At 39.8% G+C, this 24,771-nt stretch overlaps 1 long non-coding RNA gene across 1 annotated transcript; it reads left to right on the top strand.

The window, feature by feature from the left end:
* The first annotated feature begins 11,853 nt into the window (after positions 1 to 11,853).
* On the top strand, positions 11,854 to 19,101 carry LOC117672345 (uncharacterized). Its single transcript, XR_004593182.1, has 3 exons — positions 11,854 to 11,891; positions 16,392 to 16,413; positions 18,984 to 19,101. It is a non-coding gene; the product is annotated as an uncharacterized LOC117672345 (long non-coding RNA).
* The last annotated feature ends 5,670 nt before the right edge of the window (positions 19,102 to 24,771 follow it).

The following is a 24,771-nucleotide window of genomic DNA, read 5'->3' on the forward strand; positions in this document are numbered from 1 at the left end:
CTTCTTCAAATACTTGTTGAATCAACTGAAACGAACATTTGTCAGAGAAAAGTGTTAAGCAGTTCTTTAAGAAAGAGTTGCTAAATAATTAAAATGACTGTGATAAAGTTGTCTTTGTTTAAAATAGACCACTTTTATCAGAGTGTTTAATGAATTGTGCTTTTATGGGATGAAATAAATCCAAGTGCTTATCCTAGAAATACTGCTCTCAGTGGGATGTTTTTATAGGATACAGTAAGGTGGGAAGGAAGGAAGCAAAACTACAGGCATATTTCATTCCGCTCTACTTATACCTCTGAAAACAGGATGGACTTTATGTGAGAAATTTGAAAAAGCATTTAAAGCAAGGCTGTTGATAGCTGCAATCCAGGTTTCTTTTTGTGGAAGGGGTCTGTCCAGAAAAAGATTCAAGATCAGCTTATAGTGGAACACAGGATTTTGAAAGACCAGCAACCATTTTATGAGTAGGCAAACCCCAATAATAGCCATTTTGAGAAAGCTGACTATGTTCTCAATATTCTATAGACACCAGAGCCTATGCTCAACCTTTCTAGGCTACTGGGCTTTGTCTGTTGGGGCACCTGCCCTCTGGAAGAGATCCATGTAGCTCCCATCCTGTTCTGTAAGTTTCTAAACATTTGGCTGATCTCACAGGCCTTAGTATGGCTGATGAAGTCCCACTTGGCAGTTTGCTACAGTATATGGCATGTGGTTGGCCAGATGATGTGGTGGAATCTTATGCTGGTTTGCAGGAGAGAGGGGCTTTTCTCAAGGAGCTAAAAGACAAATCAGCCTTGAGTCACTGGTATACAAAAAGAGGCCCAGAAGGGATCCTTTCTAAAACCTACACAGGATTTATCTGATAGTTATACAGAGTGTGCTTTAGTCTGGCAAGATTGCTGTCTCTAGGGGAATAAAGAGCAATAAAGAAACTACTTCGAGCAGACCCACTGTGTCATCCTTGGTTCCTGTTCCTGACAGAACCACAGGTTTTTCTTTTTCTTTTCTTTATTTTTTTAAACAGTAAGCCTGCTAGAGTCATTCTGGAGTTGGGCAGCCTCTAAATCTAAATCATAATGATAACATAATGATAATAGTAATTTGAAAATCTGAGCACATATCAGGGGCGTTTTCATAAAATCACTACATGAGTAATGTGATTGTATGCAAAATATCTACCTTCCAGAAAGAAAACAAAACAATGGGTGGAAGAATGCATCTGGAATCTCTGTTAAACTCAAGGCATGGGCATCCACAGGGTGTGAGAAGCAAATGAAAAAAAATGTGATGCAACATCACACTTCAAATGTCGTCCTTTTGTACTGTGGTTGTGATGTTGCATGGAAAGACATAAGGGCAGAAACTTAAATTTCATTTTTTTTTTTACTTTTTGCTATTGACTCCTATGAGCAGAAATACTATTGGAAATACATGTTATGCTTGGGGCTGGTACTTTGCAACACAATAGTTTCCCATTTGTTAAATAATATTCAATGATACAGGAGGTATGGGCAAAGGATATGTTGGTGATGTGTTGCATTCCTGAAACTTTAAGATCCAGTAATTCTCACTACAGTATAAAAATAATTATCTTCCCCTTTCCCCTCGTTCACTTTGTGTTGTGTTTGTGATTTAGTGGTTCAGCAATCAGAATATATTTTGGCTCTACCCTTGTTTGGTACTCATGGAGTACCAGAAGGAGCTCTGAGATCACAATTAGCCCAGTCTGCTATCCAGCTATCTGGCATGTGCCAACCATATCTACAATCACTTGTAATCAACAATTTCTATGCAAATAGAATCCTTAAAAGGGACCCAGAAATTGTGCATCAAATCTTGGCAATGTGGGAAGACTAGTGCATAGGTTTGTAGTTTCAATCAGGAGAAGTCATATATTAAAAGATACTACAGACTCTGCATGTTTTTTTCTTATTTCTCTTCATATTTTATTCTGAATTTTCAGTAGTGGTAGATGTATTAAATATGAGGGGAAATTGTTTTTAACATCTATTTTAAAAATTAATTTAAACTTACATAGCCATAGCATTTTAGCCCTAAGGTGCCCCAGGGTTTTTTTTATTGGTCCATTAATACTCACCCCGAGTGGTTTGAACACACCTCGGGTAAAATTTAATGAAGCACTATAAAATATATGCTATGGTGCCTTATTGTAATGCAGGTAACCATTCTTACTAAATTAAATCTATTTCATCCATCTGTTTTAGAATTTTTTTCAATAGCAAACTCATCCTCTGAGTGCAGATTAGTAACCAAAATGATGTACCCCTCCTCATTAGATAGCAGATACCAGCAAAGTTTCTCGAAAAAGATTTCCCTGGAAAATAAACATGGAGTTGGAAATCCAACAGTATGGCTTGGAATATGACTGGGGTGAAAAACAGACGCCCATAGGAAATGTTGGAATGGTGTATCTGGCATAGAGTCTTCTTGGCATCCTGAGCAGAAGAACTCTATATTTGTTTACAGTTTACAATGTTTATATGACAATATAAACTATAGTATATAGTTGCAGATTTCATTTCATTGAAAATTACTGTTCCAGAGTAACCTGAAGGAAGCAGATATTCTAGACTCATTTAATTGGGTTTCAGGCCAGAGATCAGTATGGAGATAGCATTGATCATACCTGTCAGTGACCTGTGGCAAACCTGGGCTGCTCCTTGATAGCTCAGCAGCTTTTGATGCAATCAACTATGGATCCTATTGGGCCAGTTTTGGAGATTGAAAGTAGAAGGCACTGTTTTGCAGTGGTTCTTGTCTTTCTGTGGTTGGTTTCACTTGCTGAACAGGGGATTGACAGGGGATAAGAGGTCACCCTCACAATCTTTATTTGAGGGCTGTCAGGGCTCAAAACTCCCCTTTTTGTTGGAATCAGGTATCATCAATAGACTGATGATACTCAATTATACATTTTGACTCTAGGCTGATCAAGTGATTTTGTCAATATCCTGACCCAGTGACTGGAAGTTATGCAAGCATGGATGGTAAGGAAAGATTCAGGCTCAGCCCTGACAAGATGGATAGGTTTTATTTGTCCCCTTTGGTTCTGTGGTTTCATCTAGCTTTTAATGCGGTTGTTCTTAACCATGTGAAACTAGTTACTAATCTCTTGGAGTCACAGCTCCTACTTCAAAGAACAAGTGGCATTTCTGAGCAAGAGGTCTTTGTGGACCTATACCTTTTGTACCACTTTCACTCTTACCTGGACTCAGAAGTCTTCAGAAAGTCACTTATGCCTTGGTTACCTCTTGATTGGATTACTGTAATATGCTTTACATGGGATTGCCCTTGAGGACCACTTAGAAGCTAGACTGGTTTAGAATGCAGTAGCACAAGCAGTGATTAGTGTGTCATGGTATATTAATATGTCTCTGTGTTGAGCCCAAGCCTCTGCTCGACAATAATGGGATGGGGAGGAGGAGGAGGAGAATATGCACACATACCCGACGACGCAGGACTGCGCCCAACAAACCGGACAAACAAAGACGCAGGACTGCACTCAACAGAAAATACACAAACAAAGTGGTGGCAGTGGCACCGGGAATAGGCGGCTGCGAGGATGAAGCGTAGGTCTAGGGAAAGGCGAGGGGGAACTCGATTTTCTACCAGGATGCCCACATAGCTGAAAAAACCCTGGAAGAGGGGATTGTGCATGAATGTGCTTCACAGCTGATTGCTATCCATCGCCCGGTAATAAGGGAGGGGTGGGGCAACGGTATAAAGGGCGCTACAAAGCGGATGTTCGTAGCGCCAACTTTAAACTAATATAGAGCTCAGCGTTGTTCCGGAGCTCTCATTAGCATTAAACCAACTTTACTGAAGACTCTGCATGTGTCCTGTTGTGTTTTCCTGCTACCTGCGGATCGCCCGGGAGAAGGAGCTGAGAGAAAGTTGGCGCTACTTTCAATACAGCATCATTTTTCCGTTCATCTGGGGAGCGGGAATGGCAGAAGGAGTGGACCCTGTCGCAAAGACCCCCGAGGTAACCCTGGCGGAGGAGGAGGACGGCATGAGTGCTGTGGCTCAGGTCGACCCACAGCCCCCCGCGGTTTGCCCAAAGGAGCCTCCGCAAAGCCAAGGGGGAGTGGATGGTGGGCGTGCCGGCTGCCGCGGGAGAGTAGTGGACTAGCTCGGCGTTAACCGGCGGAGGGCGGCCGAGAAAAGACCCGCCCCTAGAGATGTCTGGAGAGCCCTTTCAGCGGTGGAGAGAATGACGGTGGGTTGAAGACGACGAAGGGGAATGGAGCTATTCGACCCAACTGGCTCCTCCACGATGGACATTATTAAGGAGAAATACAGAGTTCAGCTTTAGGGATGCTTCTTCATGGCAACTGTGGGTGCCTGGGGAGGAGCAGGGGCCGTGGCATGGCTCGGGGGGGGTCTTCCAATGCAGACCACCGGTTCCGGTTAGCCAGTCCCAAGTTGCAGTTGAGCTCTAGACTTGAGAGGACCACCAGAAAACCTGACGGCTCCCCTATGGGTACCCATCCGTCTGAAGGGGAGGGGCCTCGCCATGCAGATAGTGGAAGGAGGGGTACGTTCGCCATTGACCTGGACATTGGCTTTAAGGAGTTTAGAGCTAGTGGATTGGTTGGGCCTTCCTATGCTGGCCGAACCCCAGAAAGACCACCTCCTTCCTGAGAGCCTAGACCCTCCCGTGACTCGGGGAGGCCCAGAATGACTACAGGCCCTGCAGACATCAGTTGTCGGGCCCCGTTCCGGTGCTTCTGGTGTGATCAAATAGGTCATCGATTATCGGACTGTCCGTTTCCACCACCACAACCCCCCACGGGACATACTCCCGTGTCTACTGTATGAATACGCCCAACTCCCAAATGATCCCGGGCAGCTTCTCAGGCATCACCGGCCACCGGGAGTGCTCCACCCAAGGACATCGGAATGGGGCCAGAAGGACCTGAGGGGCTGCCAGTATTAATTGGAGACAGTGATGAGGATGACGATCAAGATCCCATGGTGAGTGAGCCAATTCGCCCTTTTGTTATACACGTCACCCTCCAAAACCCACACACTCACAAAGAGGTGAAGCAAGGGGCATTAATTGATTCGGGTTGTACCAATGTTTAATGAGAGCTTCTCTAGTGACCCAGTTGGGCCTCTGTGTACCCAAGTTGAAGGAACCCATTCGATTTGAGCAGATGGATGGGTCCATGTTGGGGGGAAAACCAGCTGTGTGGGTAACGGAACAGGTCAAGTTGGGAATCGGGGAGCATTGGGAACTCATTAGGTTCGTCGTGGTGGCTATGATAATAGAGCCTATCATTTTGGAGTTAGTCTGGTTGGACAAGTGGCAGCCCACTATATGGTGGAAAGGGGGCTACAGGAAATTACGCCTAGAACTGGGTCCCAAGTCTACCCCAAAAGAGGGGGGGGAGACGCGGTAAGGACATCGGGTCATCCACACAGGACCAAGCCCTGCTGGTGTCGGGGATCCCAGACGTATATACGGATCTGTCACTGGTGTTCAGCGAAGCTGAATGTGATACCTTACCACCTCATAGACCTACTGATTGCGCCATAGAACTAATACCCGGGGCTACCTTACCCAAGCCCCGGATGTACTCCATGACCCCGAGAGAATTAGAGCTCCGTAGATATATTGACCAGAACTTGGCTAGAGGCTTTATTACACCCAGCAGAGCGCATATGGCTGCTCCAGTGTTGTTTTGAGAAAAAAAAGATGGAGGTTTGCGCCTATACCTTGAAAAAGTTTACTCCTACCGAGAGAGGGTGGGCTATATGGGAGAAAGAGGTGTTTGCTGTCAAGTGGGCCCTCATGGCTTGGGGACACATTCTGGAGGGAACTAAAGAGAGGTTCGAGGGGTGGACGGACCATAAAAATTTAATAGCTTTGCAAACGCCTAGGAAATTATCGCCCAAACAGGTTCAGTGGGCCCAATACTTCCAACGGTTCAATTTCAGTTTAAAGCACGTTACAGCAGGCAGGAATTTCCTAGCGGATGCTCTCTCCTGTATGCCACAATTTCATAGTAAGTGAGATGAGGTAATTCAGGTAATGATACTGAAAGGCAGTCTTACAACGGTGCCATGATGCAAAAGTTGCCGGACATTTTGGGTTTCTGAAAACCCTTCATCTAGTTCGGCGACAATTCTGGTGGCCAAAGATGTGGTCTGATGTGGAGAGGTATGTCAACGGGTGTCCTGTGTGCGCTAAAACAAAAACACGGCCAGGGAAACCATTTGGGTTACTACAGAATGTGGCCACACCTGGGAGACCATGGGAAGACATAGCCATGGATTTTGTGGTTGGCCTTCCTGAGAGTAATGGAAATACAGTCATATGGACAGTCATTGACTTGTTTTCAAAACAAGCTCATTTTGTGCCGTGTCGAGGGCTGCCGTCTGCTCGTAAATTGATCAAACTCTTCGTACAACATATATACCGACTGCATGGGGCTCCTCGCCGAATTATTTCTGATAGGGGGGTACAATTCACGGCCCAATTCTGGAGAAATTTTGTCCGGGCTATCGGCTTCTCCCAGGGCCTAAGCTCCACCTTCCATCCAAGCACAAATGGGGCAGCAGAGAGAGCCAATGCAGTGGTGGAGCGTTACCTGCGAAGCTATGTGTCCCATCAACAAACCGAATGGTCCCATCTCCTACCCTTTGCCAAGGTGGCATATAACAATGCTGTTCACCGGAGCACCGGGTTCGCGCCCTTTAAAATAGTATCCGGCCAAGATTTTGTGGCCATCTCTGAAGTAATGCTGCCTGCTTATGTGGGAACCCCTGGAGAATGGGCTGAGAAAATACAGTCTTTGTGGCCACCTATTAGGATAGCATTAAACAAAGCTACGGAAGAGTACAAACACCAGGCTGACAAAAAACAGATGAAGCTAGATCTCTTTAAAGTATGGTATATTTGTCGACCAAATATATTAAATTAAGGGTATCCAACCAAAAACTAGGTCCAAAATACCTGGGTCCCTTTCCAGTCATCAGAGTCATTAATCCGGTCATGTTTGCTCTAAAACTCCCACCACTGTTAGGGAAAATCCATCCGGTTTTCCATATGAATCTCCTCAAACCAGCCACATCAGTTCGGTGGTCCCCAGATCCCCCTGGCCCGGTGGATAAGGATCAGTATGAGATAGATGACATTTTGGATGCCCGGATACACAGGGGAAAGCTACAATACCTAGTTAAATGGCAAGGGTATCCCGACGAGGAGGCGTCATGGGTATTGGAAAGGGATATGAATGCTCCCCGACTCATTCGCCGGTTCTACTGAAAATATCCACTAAAGCCAAAAGCCGATATTAACATGTCTACCTTGTGTCTTGCAGAGGACCCCCTGGTAAAGGGGAACCACCTGTCGAGCCCAAGCCTCCACTCGACAATAATGGGATGGGGAGGAGGAGGAGGAGAATATGCACACGTACCTGACGACACAGGACTGCGCCCAAAAAACAGGACAAACAAAGACGCAGGACTACACTCAACAGAAAACACACAAACAAAGTGGTGGCGGTGGCACCGGGAATAGGCGGCCACGAGGACAAAGCGTCGGTCTAGGGAAAGGCGAGGGGGGACTCAACTTTCTACCAGGACGCCCACATAACTGAAAAAACGCAGGAAGAGGGGATTGTGCATGAATGCGCTTCACAGCTGATTGCTATCCATCGCCCGGTAATAAGGGAAGGGTGGGGCAACAGTATAAAGGGCGCTACGAAGCGGATGTTCGTAGCACCAACTTTAAACTAATACAGAGCTCAGCGTTGTTCCGGAGCTCTCGCTAGCATTAAACAAACTTTACTGAAGACTCTGCATGTGTCCTGTTGTGTTTTCCTGCTACCTGCGGATCGCCCGGGAGAAGGAGCTGAGACTCTGTTGCTTTGCAAGTTATATTGGTTTTCCACTGGCTTCTGAGCGCAATTCATGCTGCTGGTTATCATCTACCATGTTTCCCCGAAAATAAGATCCTGTCTTATAGTTTTTTGAACCCTGAAATAAGTGCTTGGCCTTATTGCAATGCGCTCAAAAGCCCGATTGGGCTTATTATCAGAAGATATCTTATTTTGGGGGAAACAGGGTATAAGACCCTGTATGTCAGAAGGGCTGGTTACTTGAAGGCCTGCCTCTCGCCATAAGTTTCTACCCATCTGATCAGGTCAGCTAGAGTGAACATGCTTCAGGTCCCATTTCTTAAGCACAATCTTCTTACAGAACCTAAGGAGCATACCTTCTTGGTATCCATTGCCCCATTTCTCTGTAATATTTCTCCTTTAACTTGACTAAGAAAAAAAGATCATCACAAACCATTCACAGTTGTTACGGATTTAACATTGCCTAAGGACTAATGCAGATTAGTTATGAGAAAGGCATACAGGAGAAGGGTGGACATCTTTGAACTGGGGTGCTGGAGGAGACTATTACGCATCCCATAAACTGCAAAAATAACAAGTCTTAGACTGAACCTTACCAAAAATTTCACTTGAAGCCAAGATAGGCAAATAGAGGCTGTCATACTTTGGTGATGTCATGAGAAGGGACTCACTCAAAAAGTCAATCATGCTGGGAGAGATCAGCAGAAAAAGGAGAAAGGGCCTTTGTAGACATTATAAAGGATGACACCAGGATGACCATGGCAGATCTGAAGGAGATGGTGAGGGACAGAAGGACATGGAGATTGGAGAGTGCTGATCCATAGAGTGGCTAGGTTGGACACCACTGAATGGCTTATGATGATGATGGACATTATGCATATAACAGTGAATACCATCATTCTCCTTTGAAAATATATTTCTATTAGAGACCACAGAAGTTAGAAACATTGCAAGGAGTGCAACGTGGGTCTGTTCTTCTATGATACAATGTGCTACTTCGGCAGAAAATAGTTGGTCAACCGTGAAAAAAAGAGCCTGCTCAATGAAGATGTTGAAATTAGTACTGCCCATCTCAGTGCCTCCCTTGATTTATTATTATGTGTTCCATATATTTCACTTGCACAACATATTGTGGCTTTTGTAGTTTCTAATAATAATGGTCAGCAGCTGTAATTTTTCTTTTACATTTGGTTTTCAAAATGAGGGCAAAAAGCTGTGTGATAAGTTGCAGGGAATTTTTTCCCCCTTCCCTTTGCCTGTGAGGCTGATAATGTTTTGCAACTCTGAGTCTTCTGTTTTTCTAGGATTTAAATATTTAATAAGAAATTGCTTAGAGCTTTTTGGTGCCTTAGTAGTAATATTAAAATAGGCTTTTCCTTGTCTTCCTGATTCTCTGAGATATAAGCAATATTTCATTACAGAGGAGACTGTTTTGTTAATACATGCAATAGTACAGAGAATAGAGGGTTAAACAAGTGAAGTAGTTCCACTAAAGTCATGAGGACTTAAATTAGTAGTGATTGATTTAATTGTCATTGGTTTTAGTTTATATATCTGTGTTTAACCCCAAAATCTATTATATGTCTTTAACTCTTTAGAAAACTAGATTCTAGCATTCCTACATACCGGTACTTCATACGATTTTTTTTTTTTTTTTTTTGCAAATACTGTATGATTGGCATGCTTTTTCCTCTGATACTCTTAAAAACTGAATTTGTTTATCTCACTATTATGAGGTATATTAATTTCTTAGTTTGAAAGCAACAAAGCTCCTCTAAGCTTAAAGATAAAAAATTCTTAAATATCAATTTTATTATGTCTAACAAATTTATGTGTAATTGTACATATGTTTCTTTCCTTGTCTTTGTTAGCTTTGGAAATAAGGAAAGAAATCTAATTAAATAAATAGTTTTCAAGGGACTGCGTGTGTAATAATTGCTTTTAATTATAGTTATAATAGCACTGTAACCATTCTGTCACATAATCATGGGCATCTGTTGGAAATTATCTCAAATACTTACTTTATAATGTCAACTGTTTTTATTGCGTGGCAAACATTTTCAGCTTTTCCCCCCCAAATGTATCACTTCATTATAATGTGAATATTCCAAATCTCATCATTCTCTAATAATAGAGAATATATGTAGCTCAAGATTGAACTGTTGGGTTCTTAGTGTTTGCTGAACTTGATTTGCTGATAATGTTATCTAGCTTGATAAGGAAAGTTCTGTAAGAAAACAACAAAGCTCACTGGACACCAGGAACCTAATATAGTTGTGTTGGAAGAAATATCCATCTGGTTCAGTTCCAATCCGGGAGAAAGGCACTGGAGTCAAAATAGAGGCTGGGGGCTGATTCGAAAGAGGGTCCATTTATTGATGAACAGAACCACATGTTTGTAGTTCTGGTGCAGCTGAACACATGGAGTTATGTAAGGGAGTTGAGAGTAGGGAGGTTATACCTTCTCTTGGGCTTTGCACTTGAACTTCCTGTTCCTGTGCAAGAATACATATTCTATTGGCTGTTGTAAGGGTCATAGCTGGCTCTATAGGTTGTCTGAGCTCCCAGGTTTGGTTGAAGTTTGCTGGGGGTGGTGCAACTGAGATGATGCAATGAAGGGGCTTGTGTTCTGAAAAGGTGTTGGGCAATTCCTGTTATGTCTTAATGGCTTTGTCCTGGTTTGGATCTTGAGTGACAGCTAATCCTACCTTTGTTGGATCTTGGGTGAGGGTATTTTCTTATGAATAGAGCTATCTATCTCTTTATCTCTTAAGTGCTGACATCTGCTGTGGGCTATTAAGGAAGGTGGGGCTGCTTTCCAAGAGCATGTTTTTCCATTTCTCATCCAGGGAAATATAATATTCTGCCTTTTTAATATTTCTCAAAATATTTCATTCTTCTAAGAGAGGGGTGGGTGCTAACTTTCTAAAGTTATGTAACTGTTACCTAATTATTATTCACATTTCTAGGCTGCCCAGTCTTATCAGAAGTTCTGCCTATTGCTTATCAGGTGATGTATTGCAAAGGAGCTTCTGTCTCGAATCAATTCTCACCTACAAGATTATGTAGAGGTTTGATGGTAGGAATCTTCTTAAATGCTAGTATATGCTTTCTATCACCTGGGTCTACTGGATTTTGCTCAACATTGACCCCCTCCTTTTTAGTGATTTAAGTTGAAAATAAAATTCTCTCAGATTTCACTCTGACGGGAGGGAGGCATAGAAGATTAGTGACAGGATTAGTTACAGTACACAGCATTGCTGCATATGTATTATAAGTAATCTTGTAACTGAAATTTCAAAATATGACTATTATCATATTAAACCTTCAAGTTCTCTGACATTTTATCCCTCATGCTGTGATAATTAAAAAATGAATTAATGGGCTGAAGCCCTAGGGTTTCAAAATAAGAGTTTAGTCAACCTAAACCCCTTAGAGCAGGGTTGTCAAACTGGCGGGTCACGGGCTGGATGCATCACGCACAGGCCACGCCCATCCCAGCTCCACAAATGGGGAAAACGTTGCAAAATGTCACGTGACGGCAACGTGACACCGTGATTTTGACACCTGTGGTTTAGAGAGTTATTTCTATCCTGGTCACCTCATAATTGGATTATCACAATGGGCTCTACATAGGGCAGCCCTGGAAGACCACCCAGAAGCTACAGCTGGTTAAAATTGTAATGGTGTGATCAGTAGCAGCCCCCTCTCAATATGCCTGTTTGCCATCATTGCTATGTAAGCAAGATTGGCTGATGCTGGTTATTACCTATAAACCCTGCATGGCATAGAACCTGGTTATCTAAGGGACCACTTGTCTACAACCGTTGTCTGGCTGCTCAGTATGTTTCAACAGAGTGTGTATATTCCAGATCTCCTCCATTAAATACTGTGATATTGAGGGACTAAGGAATCGGGCCTCCTTGATTGTGGCCTCCAATCCTCCAGCATCCTCCAGGGATTAGGTCAGTGATCTCCATCCTCCAGCATCCCTACAGGGATTAGGTATGTCCTAAATTCCAGAAAGCTTTGAAAACCTCACATATGTCATCATCATCTTTTAATGACCCCATAATCCCTTGCCAGGTAGAGTCTGGGCAACTGAATGGAGCTAGCAGAGTGTTTTGATAGCCGGATGCCCTTCCTGTTGCCAATGCAGAGTTTTGTTCAGCTGATATATTCTCAGTGTGCCCAGAGAGACAAATATCTGCCTCTACCTAGGATCGAACTCACAGTCTCCTAATTGTGAGGTGAGGAAAACCTCACATATGTCTGTGGTTGTTTTTTTGCCCAAGGCCCGTGGTTTGTTTTGTTTGTTTTGTTTATTAGATCATTTTAGTCTGGGTTGTCCATTTGATTTAATATTTTTAGCTGTTGTTATGTTTCCCCACCTCCCCTTGTTTTCAAAAACATTGGATTTAGGTGGCCAATAATTTAGATAATTAAATAAGTGATACATTTCCAACTGGAACTGATAAGTGAGGCCTTCTCAGCTACTATTACATCTTCCATGGACAGAGCGGTCTGCAACAGGTTCTTCTCACCAGATCAACACTAGCATATTCATCTTTCTTCCCTTCAGAGAAAAATGCCTACTTTTCTCTATGGGCGCCTTGAATATTCTCTGCAGCCCATGTAGATTTACAATCTAGGGTTTTATTGTTGGCAGCAGAAAAATGCACTGGACTAGTTGGAACAAAACATGAAATGAGCCAGTTACCAAGCTCTCTCATTTTGGTATTCCAATTCAGTACTCCCAAAATACTTGGACATAACTGTCAGTATTTCACTTAGATTTGCTATATTAGGATTTTATTCTTTTTCTAATAAGAAAATGATGTGAATAGATGGACAGATAGTTACTAGAATGGTACAATTTGACCCTCAATATCAAATGTAAACCAGACTTTATTTCCCACTCTCCCAAGCTATCACTGAAGATCCCCTGCCTGCCTGACTTAATTTTGAAGAAAAATCCTCAACAACGAGACAATTTATGCTATAACTTTTCTTATAACGCTTGAGTTTTTCCTAATGCTTTTTGCCCCCGAGGCCTGCTTCAAAGAAGCAGCAGACGAGGAGGTAAACCTTTTTGGGGTTGTTTTTTTTTTTTTTGTTTGTTTTCAAGCAGGTGGAAGAATGATAAAGTAGATGATTCTTCCTCGAAATATTCCTGGCATTTATGAAACTCGGTATCAGAAGAAGGAAATCAAAACACCAACAAACCTTTAGGCTAGAACTCTTCTCTTGCTGTTTTAGAATTCTCTGTATGGACAGTGCCCAGGAATCTGTATTTCTAATATGGAGAGAACTACAGTGTTTATGAAATTTAATAAGCACTGGTGCTCAACTCTATCCGGATATGTATAGTCTGGTCTAGAAGTTGTTCTCCCAGCCTCTGGCTGATAAATAATCTCTGGTAAAACTGAGGGAACTAACCAGTACATGTTTGAATATTAAATGTAAATGATTTATTTCTCTAATACTAAAGCGTGGGTCAGAATTGAGAACTTTCTTTCCTACTTCCTGAATGTTTGAGGAACATCTCTCATCTAATAAATAACAATTAATTTTCAAAGTGTATTTTAAATGAAATCATGTCAATCAATATTAATTTTAAAAGATATATGTTGTGAGAAACTGCATTTATGTATGCATTTAAATGTGCGGTTTGAGTTTGACGTGGAAGATAATAGGAATGAAGGCATATGAGGACAATGAAAAAAATGACATGATTGGAAAACACCTGAATTCCCCAATCTTAGGTAAGATGAAAAATTGCAGTTTCTTTTTCCTAAGAGACTTTTTCATTTTTCTTTTCTTTATGAAGATGATACACCTCATAAAAAAAATATATCAGAAAACTCAGTGTTGCATCTGTTAGTTGGATATAACTCCATGGGACTTACTTTTGAGAATAAATATAGAGAAACACTGTCAGTTTCTAAAATGTAATATAAATATTTCGTATCCCATTCTCTGCATAGAGGCCAAAGACAGGGGTGAAATCTACTTATCTTCCTTACTGGTTTGGAAGCGCACGCACTGTGTGCACATGCTCGCTTTGTGCACGTGCATCATGTGCACGCACACACCTGCGCATGCACAAAACCTGCACATGTGCAGAAGGTGAAAAAACATTACTTCCTGGTTAAAACCAAGAAGTAATGACACCTGGGCGGTGATTGCTACAGAATCATGGAAAAATTGCTACCGGAACGGGTGATCCGGTTTGATCCGGGAGCATTTCACCCCTGCCAAAGAGCCAACTTCTTGTTTCTAATATTTTTAAGAGCTCCTATTGCTTCATCTTATTCTTTCTAGACTTCTATTATATCAACTGGTTCTTTGTTCTTAAGAAATAGTAATAAAGAAAGACGACTGGTCGTGGTGCTAACTTACCCAGCTTAGTTAGTTCATCTGATCTCAAATGCATTTTATACTTTTCAATAGCAGAAATTCACAAACAATAATATCACAATACCCATGCCTCTTGGGATTGGATGAAGCTAGGCCAATAGTTTTACTAATATATGAGTGGCAGTCATTCTATATTTTGTCACCCGGTCTTAAACTGAGAGAAGAATATGCCACACAATATGATGCTACACAAAATATTTCTATGGAAATAATTCTGAATAATTATAGAAAACATGGTTAATAAGCAGCTGTAGAGAGTTTTAATAAAGATGTGTTATTGGTCAGGTACAAAGATATGTATTTGAAATAATAAATTGATCACATAAAATGAATACTGACATATTATAAAAGACATATATGTGTGTCTCTGTATGATCAAACATACAATCTCTGTGTATAGCAGTCCCTCAACAGATGTGATCATCTTCACTCTTGCTGATCTCAGTAAGAACATTCATAAGAAGCAAATAAAAGGTAATAACTGCCCTTATCTGGCACAGGTGCTGATACCATAAAGATTTTCCCCCCTCATCCCTGCTTCAGGCACAAGAAAAGCAAAATGCTTGCATATGTGCATATGTGTGTATGCACAGACATGCACAAAACATGCACTCATGCACAGAAATGTGCCCTTCATTTTGTGTACATTTGGCAGATCATGTGCAATAAATAAATCCCACTGGTTCCTATGAGGAAATGCTGAGAAACCATCAAAGCACCTTTTCCTCTTGGAACGCCTTTTTGAATCCTGAGTGAAGAGACATGGTAGTTCCTGTGAATGAGGAAGTGGACTGCAAACTGCCCACAAACCGCCCAGAGCCATAGTGCTTCAAGGAAAAGATTACTGTGGTTTAAAACACACCACAGCTGAATGAGAAATAAAGCAGCTCAATACTCAAACAGAGTTTGTATTGGATCACAAAGTGCTGGAGCTGCTTCTGAATTATCTCAAAGTTCTTACGTAGAAATATCCTTAGTAGTTTGAATGGGAACATTTATGAACTTTAGGATTTAAATCTGCCTGCCTATGCCATGTTCTCAAGCAGATACTTAAAAGAGATTTATTTGATGAGGGTGATTTTATTTATCCATGCAATTGAATAATTCTTAGCTTCGATGGATTTTCTTCAATACACCACTTGGACACTTCAGGACATAATTTTTTTTCTTCATGGTTATTTTGTGAATTGATCTTTTATAGCAACATGAAGGAACATAAACCTTCGGGTCAGGTGATGATGGATTTCTCAAAGTTTGCACTCCATAACTGGACATATTTCTAGATGACAATTTCCCCCAAATCAGGGGAAAAAACCCAACAGCAGAAAAATGTAATTAATGTCTCTAGACAAAGAGGTAAATCATTAATAGGTAGCAGATAGTTTCCTATTTGAATGCTGTGACAATTAAATAGCAACACTTTACAGAGATTTCACATCCTGTATGGGGATTCTGGGCTGGATTTTCCCTTCCATCTATGAGCCTATTAAAGAGAAAAAGATGGATGTTTGATAAGATAGATCAGACCTGTGGCAATTACAAGAGAAGCAAAATTGATTTCAAAAAGTTGGGGAGAAAAAAAAGACTTAACTAGACTTCACTTAGTCTTGTAAAACTTAAGAGGGTTTTCTTTGACTGCCAGCCAGAAATATTTAAAAGTTTCTTTGAAGCTTTTCTTTTAAGTTAATACCAAGCAGTAACTAAAGTGTAGAATTTCAGCCATAATTCTTCTCTCCACCCACACTTCCCAGATATATCCTTGTTCAGGATGAGAGCCCACATTATGGAACTAAATTAGGGAGTATACAAATGCAGATGACCTTCATGCATTTTCTAGAAATAGGACTAGAAGGTAAAAGTGAAAAGATACCTTGCAACAAATGAAAACAACCACTAGCATGTCAAATCCTTACTTTTCCCCATTCTGTAACAAATTTCCTATTTTGATGTTGTATATATGTTCCGACTTTTGTAGAACATCAATGGCTAACATTTATAGACAATTAAGTACTCCGATAAATAATAAAACATACATTATTTTCATAATAACTATTACTAATCTTTAGATTTCATCTTTTATTCCAGAATCTCAAGGCATGATCCGTAAGTAAGTATCCTAAGTATCATACAAGCCTAGATTAAAACAAACAGTTGATGGAGGGTATATTACTATCAGTGATAAGTAGTAACATTAAATAATTAACCTCTGGCCTAAAAGGTCCATCCTATGATGCCATATTACACATAATACACATGTTATACAGTACTTAACAAACTAATCCAGAAAATGGGAAGAAGGAGGCAATGGAAGAGCACAGAAAGTGGGCAATTTCTAAGAGGCAACTGTCTCTCAAGAAGAATTTGTGCAAAGATCCCCATAGGAATAGTTACCTGCTCCTTGGGCAGAAATAGCAAATCTAGGAAGATCCCTAAATTGTACACCAACTCCAGGGGAGTGCAGTCCTGTTGAGAGTTCTCCAGATCCAGGTAACAAAAAATACCAGAGTTACTATCTCTTGCTAAAGTTAAGTCATAGCTGGTTCCTTCCCACGCAGAGCCAGCAGGGCCATCTTAACAGCATTATGGGCCCTGGGCAAAGCAGTATACTGGGGCTCCTATAACAACTGCTCACAGGAATAAAAATGTAAATGGTTGATAAAATTAAATATATATTTGCATGTTAGTATTAATAAAAATGCAGTAAAATGTAATAAATATGTTGCTGTATTTTCTATGATACAAGGTGCGTTGAAGGGTTAAGATACACAGATTTGTATGGGGCCCCTATGTTCGTGGGGCCCACGGGCAAGTGCCCATCAGGCCCATGCGTTAAGACAGCCCTGAGACCCAGGCGGTTTCCATGTTCTACCTTCTAAAATCTAGTAGATAAAGAAAAAATAATAATGTAATGGCGGAGTCAATAGAAAAGAAAAAGGAACGGAGAAGAAAAGAAAAGAAGTAGGACAGGGAATCATTTTACAAGGCATGCATCTAATCAGATGCATTTATTTGCCACAGATCAGGAATTGTAATTTAAAAAATTACACAAAGAATGGGTTAACATAAGCTAGTTAAACATGAAAAAGAAACAAATGACAAGCTATTAACATAAAGCCAACCATGGCCTTTTATTAGTAGTATCATTATTTAGTTTTAATTTACAAATGTATTTATTTATTTATTTATTTGTTTATTTATTTATTTATTTATTTATTTATTTATTTATTTATTTAATTAATATGGCCATCCGTTTTGCTACTATGATCCTGATAATAAGCAAGGTTAAAACCAGAAAACAACCAAAACAATCAAATTAATTTAAAAAGAAATCACAACTAGAATTAATCAATATATCATGTTCCAGAGGTCCAAATAGGTAACTCCATCTTTCAGTAAAATGCAAATAACAAGTAAGCAGCCAGAAGAGCTCATCTTACACCCTGATCTACATGCAGTTTTTTTTTTTTAACATTCACCAACTTCTACTGTAAATTTTATAGATATTACCACTTTGTTGTGATTTGGATTTAAAGGGAAATGTGGATTACATGGAAGGTAGATTTTTTTCTCCCTGTTTAATGATGAACTGTTTGGACCAGTTCCTGCAGTTTCCTTGACAAGAGTTTTCAGACTCTTGTCAAGAAGCCAACCAGTTGGCTTTGTGTCTCAGGCCAGACTAGAACACAAAGTCTCACAGTTTCTAGCCTGATGCTTTAACCACTACACCAAACTGCTCGTGAATATAGTACCAGCCTGTAACTCCTTCAACCAAATGCATCTTTTCCTGGATTCATGTGTCAGCAAGGGTGCAATACAAGAAAAAGGCATACTTTTAAAGAGCTGCAGGCAAGTTCTATGTAAAACACTTTTTGGGGGGCGGGGTGTTCAATCTTAAATTCTGCACAGACTTAATCTACCAGTAGATCTCATTCTATCACTTCCTGAGCCCCTTTGCATTGTGACAACAAATAATTAATTACTGTTCTGTAGCTTCTTAAAAGACTTTACTATACAAGTCTATTCCTAACAAGATTAAAAAAACAAGCAAACATATCAACTTCATATTCCTATATATTGTTCCCATTTTCTCCTTTTCTATTTCTTAAATAAATGGTGCTTTGGAAACAATTGATTTTTCTGGATAGCGCATTGATCATACACCTAGCCTGAGGATAGAATATAGCTTCAAAAACAATAATAACTAAGGCAATCATCTAATTTTAGTGAAATAAAAACCGAAAATGTACATCTTCTAGAATAATCTGTAAAATGACTTTTGATGCCTTGTGCTTGTACTTCATCCTCAGTGACATGGTAATCTACTAAAGTTCTTCACACAATTTTTCTCTTTGCAATCTGGGAAGAACAGATTCACCAGTGATTGTGCTCATTTATAAAAGCATCCAAAACAAAATTGAACCCCAAGGCTGATAAACTATAAAGATGCTGATCAGATCTCAGCAGCAGTAACAGAATGGACAATGCTTTGGGGCTCACTCAGCTAAAAGACAGCATGAGGAGATGAATGGCTTTATATACCCAATTACAAACACCACAGCTTTGTTGAATGAATGCGGAAATCATAAAATATGTTGCATGCCTTTTATTAAGTAAGGAATACTTGTGAAGACTTTTATGTAATTTAATTCCCCTTCACTGTATTTTCTTTTTCTGCAGAAAACTAAATCAAAGAATCATTTGGAAAGAACAAACCGATAGAGCAAACTTATAATGCCGAAGAATAAATGGCTAATTGGTTTTGTTTATCAATAAAGATTGAGTTGCCTGCTTCATACCCATACACAATTCATTCATTTACAGAAGCTCCATCAAATATATCTTATATAAGATTTTCTCTCTGGAAAAATAGAGAGGGAGGGAGAAGTGTTTCCTTTCGAGTTACTCTTTGAGTTTCTGTACTTTGGGAAAAAAGCATCTGGAAAAATATGTCTGGGAAAAAATTAAAAAGTTACATTTTTTATTTGATTGTGTCTATTTTGTCATGGAGTCTCTTGGGTCTAATAAACTGCCTTGTAATGGCAGGGTCACCTTAGGCTCACCTTCACTATTTCTAGTTTAAACAGTTCCAGCATTTAAGCAACTACCGTATTTAAAAAGGCAGCAAAAAGATGCTGCCAATAGGCTTTCCATTAGCTGAGCTTCACTTTGCCACAATATTCCCACATTTTCTGTTCGTTCTGCTTTGTCCTGTCTTTTTTTCAGTTCTGTCCAGTTTCTGTGCTCTTCCATTGCCTCCTTCTTTCCATTTTCTGGATTAGTTTGTTAAGAACTGTATAACGTGTATTATGTGTATTATTATGTAATATGGCATCATGGGATGAACCTTTTAGGCCCATGGTTAATTATTTGTTACTACTGATAGTAATATATTTTCCATCAATTGTTTGTTTTAGTGTAGGCTTGTATGATACTTAAATATAAGCACATACAGTAGAACCTCTGGTCATGACCATAATTCATTCCATAACTTTGGTTGCAAACCAATTTGGTCGTGACCTGAACCTAATTTTGGAAATTTGGCGCTTACAAAAAAAAAAAAAAAAATGGCGCAGAAGAGGAAATTGGCTGCAAAAAAAAAAAAATTGTGAATATTTTGGTTGGAACCCGATTTGGTCGTGGTCAGAAGCGTGACCAGAGGTTCTGCTGTAATACACACAACTGCTACTATGTATATGCTAGAAACACTAAATAAAATAACCTATTATAATATCCCCAATATTGGCTCATGGTATTCTTAGTGCTGATATTATGAGCCAAGACCCATTGCTATGCATTTTGGTTATAGCAGTTCAAAAGCCCTTTGTACACTTCAGTTGAGTATATGAGAATCACATGTCTAAACTATATTTGACTTTCACACTCTTTTCGCTAAAGCATTTGGACCTAAAGAATAGAGGCAGTTTAATGACTTAAAGTGGATTTTTAAATTTTATTTTTATTTCTTTTGTTGAATGTAGGGCTGTCCAATACCAAATTACTCTGGGGAGATTACAATGTAAAAATCAAGAATAATAAAGTAGAAAAAAGAATCATATACTGTACAGCTCCAAGAAAATATATGAAGTATAATTAAAAAATGACAGAGGCTCAACACCCACCTTATTCCAAGGCCTGGGAAAAGAGCCAGGTTTTTGAAGTTTCAAGCATCAGGGTGGAAGTCCCAAATCTTTGGGGGAATGCTGTTCCAGAGGGCAATGGGTATTGATGTAATTGTCACAAGTGATTTCATCATGACTTGTGCCAGATGCTAATGGTTAGAAGATTCTTTGCAGGTGACTTTGACAGGATTTCCTCATGAATTTTAGATGTTCTAAGTGAAGCATTATGTCCCATCACACAATAAAGTAAAAAAAAAAGGGCTAGTCATACTACATTGCCAATGAAAAGGGGATATTAAGAAATAAACCTCATATTCATTAATTCATCTCCGTTACAGATGTTTCAGGGAAATCAGTTCTAAATTTTCCTTCTGCAATCTGCTTTTTGATAAAAGTCTAAATTAATACTGATTGAAATATATTGTTAGTGTTAATATATTGTTAGCCATCAACATTCAGTAGCTTTTTAGAATTAGATTTCCATATCCAGGACCTGCCAAAAAGCATATCATTAATAGGCCTATACAAATAATTGAACAAGATGTTTTGTTTTGGATTCTAAAAATAGTAACTGCTTCTAGAACCTGCCAAAGGCATGTGAATGATGAAAATGCTTTTCCCGAGATGGCTGCTAAAGTCCAAATATGGATATAATCTTGGGGATTCTGGATTTCCCTACTCAGGTTATAGTTCTCACTACCTCCCCATCAATTTCCAATGCCGGATCTTCCACTAAATCATGAACAGAAAGTTAAAATATTCTTTTAAGATTAAAAAAAACAAACCAGGTTCCAAATGGAATGGATTTAATCAGACTCCCTGCCTTTGTATTTTTCTTTTTAAAAACTGATCTAACTTTAATTCATAATTACAAACTGATTCTACTGCCTGCACAATGAAGCCATTTTAGACTAACACCTGTTTTATAACTTCATTGAGAGCCTCCGGGTGTGCATAGCTTAATATTTATCTGGGTTGATAAATTAATCACAATATTTTACTCTCCTGTAGTCTTTTCCACTCCCCACGTTCTCCTCAGCTTCCAAACTTGTTGTATTGTATGAATTTTCTCTTTTAGAACAGAATATTGAAAGATTTTGCATGCAAAACCTTTATTAACTAAAGATGCTGTGATCAAATGCAATAAAAAGAACAAAACACATTAATTTTGATGACCCAATCTTGTCTGTCCCTTACATTGTCAAGCATGCACAACACACACAAAAACCTACTCCAAAACTTGTGACATTGCCTGGAGCGGTATCTTTAATAGATGGCTTTGCTATTTGAGAGGCTGTGATTTTAACAGTGTTTTAAAGAGCATTTAGGATCTCATATGCATATCTTGTGGCTTAAAGGCTGATGATTCCCCAGTTTTCCACACTGGTATTTTCAAAAACACGGTGGTGTTAAGAAGACCATAAAACAAATGCAAAGCTTGGTCCAGGAATGTGCAGAAGGAGTAGAAAATACAAGACCTGTATCCTATTAAATTTAAGGGTGTTTTTTGTGGATAAAGAATGGGAAAAGGACTCTGGAATGGCATGAAAATAAATGGCATTATAGATGAGTTTGATGAGAGAAGGCAATAATGTCAAGATTGGGGATGGCTATATTGATTTCTAGGACATTTATTTTGGGGGGACTATTACCCTTATCCTTGAAATAGCTGCTGGTAGGCTTAGGTTTTATGCAGTGAAAACAGAACAGTCTCCTGTTTTAATATAACCTGTGCAGGGTCTAAATGCTTAAGCTGAGATGGGCTTGAGTATCATTAAGTTCTTTTTGAATCCTTACCAGTGATGGGTTGCTACCGGTTTGCCCCAGATTGGGTGAACCGGTAGCGGTGGCGGGAGGCTCCGCCCACCCACCCAGACACTTCTGCACATGTGTAGAAGCTTCTGTATATGCTCACAAGCATCATGTGCACGTGAGCATGTGCACGCTCACGAGCTAACCGATAGTGACGGGTTTTGAAACCCGCCCCTGATCCTTACCAAATTTCACCTAAAAAAACCATACTGAACATTAACATTGAGACATGAATGGATTTTTTTAAGGAGACATTCCATTTTTTTCCCCAGGAGCCCTGAACATATATATCTAGGACTATAGTAATTACTCTTAAAGGTGCTAGCCAACTTGCAGAGTATTTACAGTATGACAGGGATTCTTAATCTTTTTGGACTATGGACTCTTTGAGAGTCCAATGATCCAATCTTGTGTAATAGTTAAGGCATCCCACCTTAGTCATGAATGCCAGCTGGGTGACTTTGGGCCAGTCACTTTTCCTTAGCCCAACTCATTTCACAGTTTTGTGGAAAATAGGAAGAAGGAACATTAAGTATGTTTGCCACCTTGAGTTATTTGTAAAAATAATAAAGGTGAGAGAGAAATAAATAAATAAATATAAATATAAATATAAATATAAATATAAATATAAATATAAATATAAATATAAATAAATAAATAAATAAATAAATAAATAAATAAATAAATCCATCCATCCATCCATCCATCCATCCATCCATCCTATGGACTGCCATTATAGAAAGATGTATATAAATGCATACAGTGTAATACATAGAGATAGGTTGCATTACAGTTATCAAAATCTTAAAAAATAACAAATATGCAATGTAGACAGCCAGTTTGGTGTAGTAGTTAAGACATCAGGCTAGAAACCGGGACACCATAAATTCTAGTTCTGCCTTGGGCACAAGGCCAGCTGGGTGACCTTGGGCCAGTCATATTTTTCTCAGCCCTAGGAAAGGGACAATGGCAAATCACTTCTGAAAAAATCTTTACAAATTTTCAGAGATGAATTCCATGCTATGATTAAAATGATAGATGAAGATAAAGCAAGCTTGGGTGGAATAATGGGTATCACCTCTGATGAAGAACATCTTCCACAATATATTGGACATTTTCTCGATAGGTATATCTGAAACCAAGCAAGAGCAGAAAAACATGAGGGAGGAGAAGACTTCTAGATAGGAAGGGCTAAATTACCCCTTTCTTGTGCTATTCCTCCACTTGATAGCCTAACTTCTGAGTAAACAAACAAACAAAACAAAACAAAAAACAAACTAAACAAAATCATGTACTTTTAATTTACCTTCTTACAAAATCAGAATTGTCCGTTCAGAATATTGACTGTTTAAGGTAGAATATAGCAGGGGTTCAGTATTGGGCTGCGGCCTGTTGGGAACTGGGCCATGCAAATAATGGGTGAGCATGGATTAGGTTGCATGTGTGAAACCATCTCATTCGCCCCACCACCGCCACCACTGCTGCCAGTCTGTGGAGCCAGAAAGGCTGGGGATCGCTGGAATGTAGAATGTGAGAAAAAGAAAATCAAATGGTGACAAGGACGGATATTAGATGAAATCAATAAAAATAAATACATTTCTAGATGGATGGTTTGAAGATATGGGTTAGAACAGAAGTGTCAAATTAAAAGGCTCACAGGCTGGATCCTGCCTGTGGGGTGCTTAGATCTGGCACACAGGCCACCCTGGAAACAGTGAAGAACCAGCCTGTGGTGCCTCTGCCAGCAAAAATGGAGCTTGGGAGGCCGTCGCAGCTGAAAACAGAGCCTGGGAGGACAATGGATCACCCTAGCCCCACTTGGGCCACCACAGGTGCCCCCAACACAAGTGATGTGGAGCTGGCCATGCTCCCCTCCCCCAAGGTCAAACACAACCTTGATTTGGCCCTCAATGAAATCGAGTTTGACACCCCTGGATTAGAATGACTGAAGTTAGGAGAGATATAGATACACATTTTGAAAGAAGGAATTGTTTTGCTTGAAATTTTAAGCAATCATGATTAGGATTATTGTAGCTTCCTATTCAAAATACCAAATATCTACTTATAATTCCCTTTACAGACTGTCACCTTGTGGTCACTTTGGGACTCACATATACCAATGATACTATGAGCTAAATCATTGGGAGCATATACTCCTGGAAGTGTCACATAGTATAGGCAAATCATAGAAGATGGTTAGACTAAATATGATTCATTGGAGGAAAAAAAGAAGAACCCACTCTAACATTCAGCCAAGGAAACAAAATTAGCATTTACAACAAGGATAATGTCCACATGATGCTGAAATATGAACCTTGCAAATAAGAAGGTATGCAATGAGCTACTAGGGAAGATCAATGATCTAAAAGGGGTAGCATTGATGTTTATGATGTGGTTGAGTTAAAACTGAAAGAGTGTTTGATGCTGCAAAGATAGGGATACCATTGGTACCCAGAATGTCAGAATTTTGAGCCAAGGCAAATTTGATGTTGTCAGAACAGAAATGTCAAAACTGATCATTGACATTCTGGGAA

Source organism: Pantherophis guttatus, chromosome 3, assembly GCF_059756535.1.
Source record: "Pantherophis guttatus breed Tessera chromosome 3, ASM5975653v1, whole genome shotgun sequence".
In the NCBI taxonomy this organism is placed as follows: Eukaryota; Metazoa; Chordata; class Lepidosauria; order Squamata; family Colubridae; genus Pantherophis; species Pantherophis guttatus.